General features: G+C 40.7%; 1 pseudogene; it reads right to left on the bottom strand.

The window, feature by feature from the left end:
- LOC109678463 (targeting protein for Xklp2-like) overlaps positions 1-14,781 on the bottom strand; it is a 76,712-nt pseudogene extending 61,931 nt beyond the window's left edge.
- Between the last annotated feature and the right edge of the window lie 880 nt (positions 14,782-15,661).

Here is a 15,661-nt window from a genome sequence, read left to right as displayed (position 1 = left end):
AACAAGCATGGTAAAAATATATAAAAAATGTATTCCCAAAACTAAACCTTTAAATTTCTACATACATATTACACAGCTCACACTCCCACCTCATCATCAGTTGTTCAATCCAGTGAGTGTTATGATGAGTGATCTTCTGCCCTTAATTGTGTGAAATTACATATCCTCAAAAGCAAATGCTTTTCTTTTTAAAATAAATTTCATTAAGACATATTCATGGATATGTGAGTGGTTCAGAGTGACAATTCTGATTGGACTTATATTGTACATTGGTTACATTTCCCCCATCACCTCGCCCCATCAGTCCCCTTCCCAGCCCAGTTAAAGCAATAGCAAGAGGTTTTCAAGTTCTGTGTAATATAGGTTTATGAAGTCCATCTACTATATAGCATCACCGTAATCTCCTTAGTTCACACTCCCCCTCCTGCACACACTGTGCCTATTTTAAAGTCCTCGTTTTCATAAATAATATTTGAGTTGATGTTCAGAGGAATGTCTCAATGTATGCCCTCTGTGGGTATGTTTTACTTTGGTCTGTTCAATCCCTTACAGTTCTCTCCCTTACCCCTTTACCTCCCACACCCTGATATTTTGCCTTCTGAGCCTGACTAATGTTGTTTAAGATGTCCTCCAGTTTCATCCATTCATTTGTGAGTGACAAAATTTCATTCTTCCTTATGGCTCAGTAAAATTCCATTTTCTTAATCCATTCACTGTTAGTGGGGCATCTTGGCTGTTTCCATAGCTTGGCTATTGTAAATAGTGCTGAAATAAACATGGGTGTACAAGTGACTTTGTAATAACCTAAGTCACAGTCCTTTGGGTATATCCCTAGGAATGGTATTGCTGGATCATATGGCAGATCTATGATTAATTTTTAAAGAAACCTCCATATTGTTTTCCAAAATGGTTGTGCTAGCTTACATTCCCACAAGCTATGTGTGAGAGTTCATTTTTGTCTGCATCCTCACCAATATTTGTTTTTGGTGGTGTTCTTGGTGATGACTATTCTCACAGGAGTGAGGTGAAATCTTGATGTGGTTTTGACTTGCATTTCCTTTATGCCATGGATGGTGAGCAGTTTTTCAGCATTTTAAGACAACCATGGGAATACATTGGAAAATTGCAGATAATGCCTGGGAATTAATCTCTAGGGTATTTGATTAGGATGGGATGGGAACAAATGCTGGATAGTGGATAGCATTGACATGGTGGTTCATCATATTGGAAGGCTGGAGAGATTTCTTATATTCACTCTGGATAATTCTTTGAATCTTCAATAACATTTAGAAAGTTAAATACAAATCATGGACCTTTATTTTCAGAATACAAGTTGCCACTCAAATATGCTCATTGTAGGAAAAAATTCAGATATATTCAGATAATCTAGGAATTGACTATAACCTATTGGAGGGTCCTTTCAAAGAGAGCAAGAGCCACAATATGACTAAAAAGCTAAAAATAGATTTTTATTCAATTATTACAGTGAAAGATATTGTGAAATACATATTATGTTATGATCAGATTCATCTGAATTAGAGCTCTCACTCACTGTCATGTTTTACTAATAATGTCAAGAAATCAATCAAAAGGTAGAAGAAAAATAGAGAGCAACTTGACAGTGTGTACAGCTTCCTAGGCCCCTTGTTTCTCATTAAACATACACCATTACTCCAGATTATAAACACAGAATATCCAGATCATAAGTCAACTCCATTTTATGTGTCAAATGGTAGCATAGCTCATCTGATCCTTCAAAAGACCTACAGCACATATGTCTGTATATTGTACTGTTGTTTGCAATAATCATTCTAAATCAGGATTAGATGTATCCCATACACAAGAATCCTTTCTTGTATGTACATTAGCCTACTTTTTGAGAGTCCAATGACTATGTCTACAAGCAAAAGACACCAAATATATCCTCCCACTGCCTCTGCAGGTCCAGTATTCAGACAAAAAATGATAAAATATCAATTGCCCTCCTTCCACCCTCCCTCCTTTGTATGAGGTCACAATCCTAGCAATGTCCATGAACTGGAAACAGACTGTAGAGCGCGATCTTGCCTTTTTTCTGTTGAGATTTTGACAAAAGTTTCAAATTAAAGTAGCAATACTGTACCCTCTTATGTGCTATGGTTTATCATAGCAATTTACATGCAATTGGACTTCAAATTGTATTAAATAATTACTCATTTATTTAAGTGATATAAATGCATACATTATCATTGAGTCACCTCAAGCACTATTAGTCTATTAATATATGTATGTCTGAATTGACAGAAATATAAAGCCTATCATTAATGAGGAATTTCATTTTATTTCCATAAAACTAAGTCAAATAAGAAACCTTGAGTTCATTTATGGTAGGAAAGGATTTATATTAATATAAATGGAATTACAATCCATTATAAGAATTATTTTTAAATAAGTTTCATGGTAGGAATATATTTACATCTTCAGAGTGAAACAGTGATATATACAATCATTCCCAACTCATGCCCTAAATATAATTTTAATACAAATATGCAAATAACAGAAGAGATAATTTGTAAATAACTGTGTAAAATCATAATTTGCTTGAACAACATCAAATGAATATCTCATAATCACACGAAATGCACTGGAATAAATAAAAAGTATAAGTGACTAATTCAGTGCAACAGCTTACATGATGTTATAAAGAAATGTAATAAATGAGAATCATCTATGAGCTACAATCAAATAAGTAATACACTAATTTTAAAATTATAGTAGAGCCAGTATCACCATTTTGTTTATCACTTTTCTCAAAAATGGAACACGTCTAAAAAATGTAAAACCACTTTTCAAGCAGTGTTCACAAAATGCAGATGCAATATTATGAGAGAATTTCTCTTTAAAAACAAATTTTAAGTATAGTGATAATTTTCTGAATACTACTTGGGACTTGTAATATAAATAGCATCAAATTTTTGAGCGTTTAGAAGCAGGCAATATAATAGAAAATACTGACAAATCTTGATACAGAATATTCTTTTAAAAGTAGACCAAGGAAGAACTGCTTAAAATGAAGCCTAAAAATCTATCAGAGTTTCTCTTTAAAAGTTCATCAATTATTACAATTTTGACTGAATACCTGACATATACCAGGTTTATTGTAGCCACTGCACTTAGTTGTAAATAGAACAGAGAATGTCCAGGAACGCTAATTTAATTTGAAACTTTTTTCAAAATCTCAAAAGATAAAAGGCAAGATTGCTCTTAACACTCTATTTCCAGTTCATGGACCTTGCTGGGAATGTGACCTTATACCAAGGAGGGAGGAAAAAGGAGGGCAATTGGTCTTAGCATAACATTTTCTAGAAAAACAAGTAACTTAAAATGGCTATGCAGTGTTATACACTGATAAAACAGATGATGATTTTGGTACTACTCCTTTCTTTTTTGGTGGTAATGGTGTTAGGTGGTAATGCTTGCTAGGCTGGTGTTCTGGTGCTCCACCACTTGAGCCACATCCCCAGCCCTGGATATTTGGATGAGTTTTAAGTGAGGGTCTCATGTTTTTGCCTGGGCCAGCCTGGACCGAGATCAGCCCCTTACACTTCCTGCTTCGTTCATAGCTGGGAGGACAGGGGCATGCAACCATAACAAGATTTTTGCTGAAATTAGGTCTCAGTTTCTTTTTTCCTCAAACCATGATCTTCCCTATCTCTTCCTCCCTAAAAACTGGAATTTGCAGGGATTTGCCACCATACTGGCCTGTGATGACTTTCAAATAACAGGAAGAGAAAGCCATTATAAGAAGGTGACTTTATCTGAGATTTGAAGGCTATGAATTTGGCAAACATAACCCACTCAAACCAGAGGGGCACAAAGGCCCTAAAGTGGGAATGATTTTATTGTGGACCCTATACTTAAATGTCCTTAGGATGACAGGAGCAAAGGAGGCTATTTTAAAGAAGCAGGAGATGAGTCAAGAAAGCTGGTGAAATCTGCAGAAACTAGTGCAAAAACAACATTTCACATTGTAGGTCAAGTGCATGGATCAAAACCATGCAGTGATTTGGTAATAAGATTTTAAAATAAAATTAAAGTTTAAGCTTATATTTGTTCTTATTGTTTCATGCCTTTTCACATATAACTCCTTCTCTTCTATATCTTTTATGTATCTCTTTATTCTAGCCTATCTTGGTATATACCTGTGATGAGCTTTTTAAGATTGAACAATTAAATTCTTGAAAGCTATATTTAAATCACAAACATAATTTGCATATTCTTAAAGATTGGAGGACAAAAGATAATTAAATTGGTATTAATGCCTATATGTCAAGAGGAGGAAGTGTTTTTAATGTAATTATGTACTTTTTCATTTTCTATTATGTAACTGATTACCATGCATTTACTAGACTAAGGTTTGAAAGAACACATTTAATTCTATAGGTTTTTAGGCCAGAAATTGTGGCTGATTACCTGGATGTGCTGTTCAAGGTGTCACAAGGGTGGAAAGAAGATATCAGTTAGCCTGTGTTTTCATCTGGAAACCTTGAGAAGGGAAGGATTCTTTTCCACACTCTCTCAGATTGTGAGTAGAATTCTTTTATTTCTGCTATATGAATGAGGACTCTGTTATTTCTAACATTAAGATGGTCTTAAATATTAATATTAATAAAATTTGGTGACACATATAAACAATATATCAGTAATACCTTCAGAAACAAACAAGGAATTGCATTTCTGGACTATATTAACACTGAGTTATTAAAAAATGGGAATCAAGTGTTAGAATCAGTAAGCAAGAAAAAAAGTTTCTCAAGGAAATGTAGTCACTAAAAAGGAAAAAAATGCATTGGATTTGCATAAAACCTTCATGGACTTCTTATTTAAAGAGAAATTGGAGTCACTTTTATTTACATAAAGAATGAAAACTTCCTTAGGAAGATAGAGAATTTGAAAATCTTCAGTCAAAAAACAACAATATTATACAGGGCTTAGGATTCTCAAACAGACTAATCACTTTCTCTTATAGTAACATAAATTTGCAACACTGAGACATGAACCAAGTGCATGGAAATTAACACTCCTTTCAGCTGAATTCATCAAATGAGTCCAAAATGCTTAGTTTTCCATATATTTGTTATATGGTGAAGTGAAATATTAAAATTATAAGAAGGTTTGAAAAAGTACAATTTAATCATATAGGAAGATATAGATTCAGGCAATAAGCAAATTTGTGGTCTGCTGGGGAAATAGTTGCAACAGTTAATCTTGAAGCTTGTTCAAGGTTCGACTGGGATGACATTTTGGTCATGTTATATTGAACTCCCAATTTGGAACTCACATTTTGGAGGATAGGAAGTGTTTCTAGTGGTGAGTAGAAAAACACCCCAAGGACTTTGCTGTTTCATCAGGCAGGAAAATTCCCTTAATATTGGATGAGGCAATTTCCCTCACAGAACTACATCTCCCATCATGTGGGAGGATATTCCCTTATGTGGATGCAAAATATAGCACACTGGGAACCAGGGGGTTATTATTCCAGGCTTTTGTGTTCCTAACTTTATCAAAACGCACAAACACACACACTGGCTGGCAAGAGCCTCAAAGTGACCACATGAATTCACTTCATGTAGACAAAGAAATTAATTCACTTTGATTGAGAAGTACACCTACACACACAGGTTATACTCAAGGAATGCTCAGTAATCCCTACTCAGAGAAATTGTTAACATCTCTACAGTGAATGGCAGCTTTCAGGAACCCCAGAAACTGTGGAATACCATGAAGCACTTGGGAAAGACATTCCTTTCTGCAAAGATTCTCTGAGGGACAAAACAGTATGCATTTCATTCATGGAAATGAACACATACAGTTGGACTGACTCAAGGCTGTTCCTCAAAGTGACATTGGGGATTCAATTAATTTCTAAAAATCAGTGAATGGCAAACTGAACAAGAAATATTACACACACACACACACACACACACACACATGAAGTAATTGTTATCTAGTAAGTGAATTTCATAACTTCTATTTACTGAATAGCCACGTTGAACAAAAACAGAAGTCACTGAACACCAGGACACCATGGTACATCCCATCAATTCCCAGTGTTAAAGAGAGAATTTTATTCAAGAACTTTTATGCAGGCCTAAACAGTGGATACACTCAATGAGTGTGAAATATTGTTTCGTATGAGAATTTATTAGAAAGAGAAAAGAAATTGATACACTATGACACTACGAGTATTACACACACACACACACACACATACACACACACACAAACACAAGCCTGCCTATGTCCAATTCATGTGGAAAGTTACCTGAAATAGCTGAAATCCCATCCCTACCCTACTGTGAAGACACTTTCATGACTTCAAAAACCATCAAACTTAGAAAAACTCCTGAAATGACATCATTTCCACCAATGTTCTTGGAAAGAAGACATACTACCACCTTTATGCAAATGAAGAAAGAAACCCTAGTACACCAGAATTTATGCCTGAAGCGATCACTGAAATTGAAATCATTTCTAGCAAGCCAGTGATGCACTTGGACACATGTATCATGATACCTGGATATAAACTGGGCATATTCAATGAATGCTGAATATTTCTTCCTCAGACAATATATTACGATTCATCTTTGGAATAGCAACGTTGAGCCAAACCCGAAACGAGTGACTTTCAAGAAGCATTGTTGATTTGCATTATTTGGAACAGAGTACATAAGAGACACTGATATGGGAAATATTTTACAACAACCTACGCACCACAAACAGACACAATCACACCCATAGAGTGACTATGTCCCATGAATACTAAGTATTCTGATGTAAGTGAATTTCTGAGCTTTCATCTAAGTAAAGTATCTTTCAGCAGCACCAAAACTTCATGAATACCAGGAAACACTGGAATTGTGGTAATTTCTTCAAACATTCGTTGCCATAGTGTAATGTACCCTGCAGGACAGAGAAGAAGTAATGTCAGGTAAACAGTTGTCTGGGCCTCCATGTAACCTCCTTCCTCCCTTGCCAGTCTGCTAGCAGCACACCATGAGATCAGGTGTTCAGTGTGAGCCCCTGAAATCAGGGCAGCCTGTGTACCACAGTGAGATCCAGGGCAGCTTGTTCTGCTTGGTGAGATCCAGGACCAAAGGGCACAAAGAGCTGTGGACTCTCCAGACCGTGGGGCATGGAAGCTTAGGCTAGCAGTGAAGAATGGAATCCCCCAATCCTGATGTGTTCAGGTCACCCATGTGCTCCTGCTGTCCCTGCTCCATTTCCCTAGGCCCCACTTCACTGAGAAGACTTCCACACAAGACAGGGACACCTTCCTCCAGCTTCTTCCTGCTTGGCTGGCTGGGCTGCCATAGCAACGGGCCAGGCAGCAGCTGCCTCAGGACTCTCCAAGTTCCACGGTTCGTGAGCCCACTGTGACATCACCACCAAGTCTTTCCTGACTGGTCAGACTGTGTAAGCACTCATTCTAAGGCCCTGCCCCCTCCAGTCTCCAGGCATTTGTGTGCCATTTTTTGGCAAGACCTTCTGTTCTGAGGATCACTCTTCTCCTCCAGTTTCCATCGTAAGCTTGTTCAAAGTTCAACTGGGATGACATTTCTGTCCTGATCCATAAAACTCCCAATCTGGAGCAAGCATTTTGGAGGACAGGAACATTTTTCTGGTGGTGAGTACAAAAACACTTCAAGCCCTTTGCAATGCCATCAGACAGGAAAATGCCCTTAACATTGGTTGAGGCAATTTTCCTTCCAGAACTACATCTCCCATCAAGTGGGAGGATATTCCCTTATGTGGATCCAAAATAGAGAACACTGGAAACCAGAGGCTTGTGTTTCCAGGATTCTGTGTTTCTAACTTCATCAAAACATGCAAACCCACACACTGGCTGGCAAGAGCCTCAAAGAGACCACATGAATTCACTTCATGTCGACAAAGAAATTAATTCACTTTGATTGAGAAGTACACTGGCACACACTGGGTATACTAAATGAATGCTTAGTATTCCCTACTCAGAGAAATTGCTACCTTCTCTCCATGAACAGCAACTTTCAGGAACACCAGAAACTGTGGAACACCAGGAAGCACTAGGGAAGAACATTCATTTCTGCAAAGATTCTTTCAGGGACAAAACAGTACACCTTTCATTCATGGAACTGAACACATAAAATCAGAGTGAATCAAGGCTGTTCCTCAAAGTGAATTTGGGCATTAACCTAATTTCTACAAATTAGTGATGGCAAATTGAACAAGAAATATCCTACAGACACACACACACACACACACACACACACATACACACACATAGTGATGATATCCTAATTGTTATCTCAGAAACAAATATCTTAACTTCTATCTGCTGAATAGCAATGATGAACAAGACCAGAAGTCACTGAACAGCAGGACATCCTGGTGCATTCCATTCATTCACACAGTATTAAAGAGAGATTTTGATTCAAGGAGTCTTATGCATGCCTAAAGAGTGGATATACTCAATTAGTGTGAAATATTGTGTAGTATGAGAAATTACACTGCAAATATTACACACACACACACACACACACACACACACACACACACACACACACGAAACCCTTCCTATATTCATGGCATGTGGAAAGTTACCCACTGAAATCCCCCATTACCCCACTGTGAGGACACTTTCATGACTTCAAAAAGAATCAAACTTAGAGAAACACGTGAAGTGACATCATTTCCACCAATATTCTTGGAAAGAAGACACACTACCACCATTATACCAATGAAGAAGGATATCCTAATCCACCAGAGTCTATGCCTGAAGCAATCTCTGGATTTGAAATCATTTCTAGCAAGTCAGTGATGCACATGGACACATATATCATGATACCCAGACATACACTGGGCATATTCAAAGAATGCTGAATATTTCCTCCGCATATAATATATTACGGTTCATTTTCGGAATAGCAACATTGAGCCAAACCCGAAACTAGTGACTTTCAGGAAGCATTGCTGACTTGCATTATTTGGAACAGAGTACATAACAGACACAGATAGAAAATATTTTACAACCACCTACACAACCACACACAGACACAAACACACCCACAGAGTGGCTATGTCCATGAATATTAAGTATTCTGGTTATGTGAATTTCTGGGCTTTCATCTAAGTAAAGTATCTTTCAGCAGCACCAAAACTTCATGAATACCAGGAAACACTGTGGTGAATCTGGGTAATTTCTTCAAATATTCATTGCCATGGTGTAATGTACCCTGCAGACCAGAGAAGAAGTGATGTCAGGTAAACAGTTATCTGGGCCTCCATGTAACCTCCTTTCTCCCTTGCCAGTCCACTAGCAGCACACCATGAGATCGGGTGTTCAGTGTGAGCCCCTGAAATCAAGGCAGCCTGTGTACCACAGTGAGATCCAGTGTGGCCTGTTCTGCTTCGTGAAATCCAGGTGCAAATGGCGCAAAGGCCTGTGGATGCTACAAATCGTGGAGTATTTCAAAGGGCTCCTTCTCCATGGATGAGATAGATGAGCAGGTTTCCTACCAATTGCCCAGTGCTTTCACAGGGCATGGAGCTCTGATGAACAGGAGAGAAGATGGCCCCAGATTTTCCAACCAGGCTTGGATGGTGTTGAATCAACACATAACAGCCATGTGAGAACCCTCTAATGGCATTGAGATTCCTCACATACTCTTTTGGTCTGTGTGTTTTTGTAAAATTCATATTTCCTTAGGATGGGAATGTTTAAGGGTTCCTGTTCTATTTTTCTCACCCTAATGTTGCATTTTTCACATAAAATTTATGAATAAGTCTACAGTGATTAAGCTATAGTGGAAACAGTACTTTAATAAAAATTTCAAACTATTACACACGATGTACACAAGTATTTCCCAAGAAAGTCAGTAATTTTTTTAATGCAAATATTCAATTTTCACCCTATTCATGCACTTTTCCTGCCCCAAGAATCCTCATCTTGAGTGGAGATGGGTCTTTGAATCTGACCTTGGTGGTCTGAGCCCTTTCATCTTCATGGGAAGGAGAATTGAGTTGGTCCCTTGGTTGACTGGAGATTCTGGGTTTGGTTTGTGGAGACAGCAGAGAAGGCTTGCAGTAGGAGGATGTCAAAGGTCATGGGGTTGCAGCTCAGTCTGACCATGAAGAGACAACAGGACACAGTTCATGTTTATTCCTTCCATGTGTGAACTGGCAGAGAGAGGTAGATCCACAAAGAGTTGGTCACTGATGCCCCACTGCTGAAATCAGAGCCATAACTAAGCTGGTTACAGGACTTGGAGTGGGAGGTAATGCTGCTTCTGGGCTCCATCTTGGGGGCCTGTGTCTGGATGGAGGGGACATCTTACTTGAGGGAAATCCACAAGGATGTACTCACCCCTTGCTCCCCACTGTACTCTGCACCTGATGCACCATTTTTGGTTTGTCATCACATATCCATACTTCATTCTTGTACATCATTTGAAGGATTTCTCCATTTCACAGAGTAGGAAATTGAGGTCTCTCAGCTTAGTTACAAGGCTGGTTTAAATGGGGTGGGATCCACAACATATTTCACTGGTTCCCCCAGCCTATATAGTCCAGAAATTCTCTATACCCTGCCTACCAATCCAAAGGCACTTACATGATCCAGTGCTTCCTTATGCCTCTGTGCTTGTTGGGGACCTTGTTGGTTAATTGCAGTGGGGGTTCCAGCTCACATGGTAGGTGATAGCTAAGGAAATGAGCAGTTGTGAAGTTATCAGGAGGCAAACTCTCCCTCCATTTCCTGGTTTGCCTGGAAGTAGAAGACTAGATGACCAGCATTCACCACGGAAAAGTATGTCACTGAATCTGGATGCAGAACAGTCTCTTCGGAGCTAACCAAATTTACTCTCACTGCACACAGTGCCTGCCTCACATTTCCTCTGAGCCTCACTGAGCCTCTCCAGGCATCAAAGTGCTCAAAGAGGTCAATATCATTATGATACAGGCCAACTGCAGCAGCTTGATCTCAGAAATCACATCAAAGTCCTGCACCAGGGAAAGGTCAAGACAGTGAGAGCCTGAGTAGGTGCCAGGTGAGGCAGGGACCAATCTTTAGTTATTTCCTCTGGGTCTCCCCTTCCCTCAGTCCCACTCAGGGTCCTGTTTGTCAACACAACTGAGTTCAAACAGGCACTGCTGCCAAGCTGTAGTAGACCTCAGCTCATATACCCAACATTCTGTGGAGAGTGTGCCTCTCTGTACCAAATGACCACATAGATCAAAAGTGGTAGACAGAGCTGTGTGTACTAGCCAACATATTTCCACTACACCCCATAAGCGAGGACAGAATCTGCTCACCTTCATCATCTTCTCAAAGTTAATAGCTTAACCCTAGAAGGTAGATAGCAATAGCACTGCACTATTATAAGAAACCAACAGAGGGCAAGAAGCACCCAAGACTGGTCTAGGGTTTTATTGCAGGCCATGGATATCTGGGGACACAGATCAGGAATATTTTTGCCTGATACTCTATGAGAATATCTCAAGACTGAGGCTTTGGATGAGAAGGCCCTGTTTGTCCTATGAACTGCTTGACTTGTAGGACCTGGCTTCACTCTTCTGCCAAACCTGCCTGCAGGAAAGCTGTGAAGATCTCTGATCTGTTATTACTAGGTGGAATGGGTTTAGAGTTGAGAACAGTTGGTGGGAGTGCTAGAGGTCAGGGATCACACAAAAGATATCTCCCCACAGACCCACTCCCCTACCCCAAGTCCAGGCTCATTCACGTACAAATAGTCCTCCATGGAAGTGTCCAGATCTCCAGGTCAGTGAGTGAGGGAGGTGCCAAGGTAGGGGATGATTCCCTTGATGACACCCTTAGGCATCATGTGGGGAGTGACCAGAAAGCCCCAGCAGTCCTCCTCTGAATGTTTCTTAGCTTAACCACCAAGAATAACATCCCACTTAGAATAACCTGGAGACCTTTGGCGACCTCTCTCTAGAAACCCCCTCCTGGCATCTGTGAGCACACATTGCCTATGGTTAGCCTACAAACTTGTATTTTGCAGATCCCTGAGGTATGACACCCATGCCCACTGTCCTCCTGGTAGACTCTACCAGGTTCTACATGTGGTTATTGAAGCTCCTCCTTACAAAACATCACCTGGTCAGGACTCAGACCTAACAGAGTGCAGGGTCCAGGTGTGATAGGCAGAGGCATTAGGAGGGGCTGTGGAAACCCCTCCACTCATTGCTTCCAAAAGTCATTCTCTGTTTTCATACTCAGTCAATTACTACTTCCTCATTCTGCCTGTGGGATCTCAAGTGTCTTCCCTAAGCCTCTGTATTTTGACGTAAGTCCCTAGTAGGATTAAGGATGGAATTAATGAATCATTTCTTCTCTCTGCCTATGTCTTTGTCTATGTCTATGTCTCTCTCTCTCTGTCTCTCTCTCTCTCCCTCTCTCCTTCTCTCTCTCTCTCTTCTTTCTCTCTATTTGTCTATGATGGTACTGGACTTTGAACTCTGGGTCTCATGATTCCTAAGCAGGTGCTTTACCATTTATGTCATGATCTTAGCCTTATGTATTGGTAATGTTCCTTTCCACTCTCATCCCATGCTGATCCACTACTCTAACCTTGGGCCTGGAGGACCATTCCTTGGTTGTGCTGACGTTTCTGCCAACAGGTATATTAGATCTAGATCAGGCCCCTAATCAAGTACTAACTCTTGGGGACCTCATGCTGTGGCATGGCCTCACTCCTCTTGTATCATCATTTGCAAATTGCACATGAGAATACTCCTGTCTCATGAGGACAGGGAGGACTCAATGTCTCTTTCCTGTCATTTGTGTTGTTCTGGCTCAAGTCTGTGGCCATGTCCTGATCAGACCTCCTGCACATATAATTTTCCCTTGGGACTCATTGCTTCCAGTGTGGTTAGCATGCATGTTCTAACCACATTACCAGATGACAGACCCATAGAGGAATGGAAACATGTGCATGGCCCTACAGATGCTTAAGAGGAGCAGGTTGTCAGCCCCCATTTGGCCACTGATCAGGCTTCTGTCCTCAGGCCACTCAGTGTGTAGGCTTACTGTTGAGCTGAGCCACAAAGGGAGAAGGACAAGGTGTCTCATACCCCTGCATGCTCCAGCCTCCACTGGGTCGCTGTCCCCAAATGGGTCAGTTGCTTTCCCAAAAATTTCAGGTGTCCACAGAGACAACTGGTCTTATCCTTGGCATAAAAGTCTGACTTTGCCCACCAGGGTCTGAGAAGTCTCCAGGGGCTCTTATCTGATCAGAAAGCCAGAGACCCCCATATTCTGCTGGCTCATCCACCTTCTGGGTAAAACCACTGCTCCCACCATATCCCATTACCAGGATGCTTTTTCCTCAAACTGGCCCTGATCAGACTAGTGGCCAATACATCTCTCTTAATCTCATCCATGAAGACAAGACTAGACATTTCCAAAAGCCCTTTCAGTGTGGAACTAACATCATCTCTGTTTTCCCCCTGTCTGCCCCAAAACTCTCACCTATCCTGCTGAGCAGCTTTGTTTTTTATGGCATGAGTATGCTCATGCCCGAGAGTCTTTGTAAGCTTATTAAGTTAATTTCTCCCTGCTCAAGGGCAGAGAATTTTCAATGGGAAGGGCACAGAGGGGCAAGAGATTCACCCTTCTTTAGAACTAAGGCACAAAACTTCTTAGTATGAGTTTTGGAAATGGTTCCACTGATCCATAAGAATACATGAGTTTCTAGGAGAACTTCTGTGGTGTCACCACATGAGGACCAAACCCTATTTCCACTGAGAGGTTCTATTTGAATTTCAACTTCATGGAGTTCCATGGTTCCAATTTAAGCACATGAAAATCTACCTTGTGATTCTGCCCAGTGTTAGGCAGACATGGAATCCTAATCTTAGAAAACGACACATTGACCAGTGTCCATGTGGACTCTCAGTGTTCCTTATACCCAGGGCTCGTGTCTGGGCTCAATGAAGAGCTAGCGATACTCGCTCCTATACATGTACACCTTCGGGGGAGGGGAGTACAACATCCTGGAGACCTTCCGAAGTTCTCTTCATGAGGTAGATGGCATTGCACTACAGAGCAGAGAATATGGCATAAAGGGAGGAGAAGTTTTTCAGGACTGCACACTCCTTCATAAGATGACTGTGTGAGCCATGGATGGAACTCCTGTGTGCTCTTGCCTTCTGAGCCCTCCTGATGATACTGTTGGTGGGGAGCTCTAGAGGCCCATAAGCAACCCAGGTGTCACCAGAGCAGGACTTCAGTTAACTATATGGGTAAACTGTCAGAGGGTGTGACCTTCTTCACACCCCCCTACAATAGTCTAGGCCACATAGTCATAACATACATTGCCCTTCTGGAGTCTCTGTGTGTGTACCTCACCCCACATTCTTGCAGGCACTGCCCCCATATAGGCTTTTCTCAGTGTCTCCATTCTTTGTTCTCTTCCTGTCCCTGATGCTATCTTGATATCCTTTGCAAGCTTGATGGTGACTGTCTTATAATCACAGCTGTTGATCTCTATATACCTGATGTATAACCAACACATGGTCAGCAATGAGATTTATGACCTGTGCCCTCTGCAGGTGCAACCACTGAGATTCACACTGCACTGGTTGTACTGTAGCTGGGGAGGCTGAAGATATTACAGTAATGTATGCCTCAGTAACTTGAGGTGACCCTGCAAAGAGGGCCTGGAGGTCACCCCAGGTCCTGGAGCCTCCATGACACTGCCTTGTTTTCATGTCTCTCTGTGAGAGTGACAGCTTCTCCATGGCTTTCTCTCATTTTCCTGATGAATATAACCTGGTTTATTCTGTCACATCAGTCTCCTTGTCACATGTTCTCTTGCCCACAGCCCATTCTCCCCAAATGCAGCTCTCCACTCCATTCTTTACAACCTGCGATGCTGAGTATTTTATCAATCTATTAGTATTTTTCACTTCCGTTTTATATTCCTTTTACTGCTTTTTTTCCCTTTTCATATTTTAATATAAGCATCAAGGGAAGCAATAATAAACCTAAACACTGCTTAGATATTCATTTGTTCATACATCCTCATCTCCTGTTCCTATACGCTGACATCCACTGGGAACTGAGCACACTTCAGCCAAGGTCTTTACCACGTTATTCCAAGGGTGTCTGGTTCACCATTTTCCAATGCAGTGCTCCTAAGTTCAAACTGATTCCACACCAGAATTCCCTTTTATCATTGATGGTTCAGCCAACTTCCTGTTCATATCACTTCTATGTCATGGTGAAGCTGATGGCCCAGATGTATGGCCCTGGTCACACAGAAAACTCAGCTGAGAGAATTCTATGGCCTAGTGATATTATGGCTGTAATGGTGTTGCAGCAGCACCTGTAGCTGGATGGTTTGTGGTGATACAGATGTAAATAAATACAGTGCAATGCCAGGTCTATAAAATAATGATAAACATGGTTGTGTAAAGAAAATAATGATAGATAATGGTTGTAGATGCCCATCGTGCAGGCTCATGTATTTACCCTATGGCACCTCTTCATGTTACTTAGAATGCATCATGCTGTCTTGAGCTTGATTTCACCCTCTATGGCTGAGCTGGCCAACACCTCCAAGTGCTCTGTGAGTAGGGGTGACAAGACTAAGCTGTATCAGGATGTACCAGAGGAATT

Source organism: Castor canadensis, chromosome 2, assembly GCF_047511655.1.
Source record: "Castor canadensis chromosome 2, mCasCan1.hap1v2, whole genome shotgun sequence".
Classification (NCBI taxonomy): domain Eukaryota; kingdom Metazoa; phylum Chordata; class Mammalia; order Rodentia; family Castoridae; genus Castor; species Castor canadensis.
This window is presented reverse-complemented; position numbering and strand designations above follow the sequence as displayed.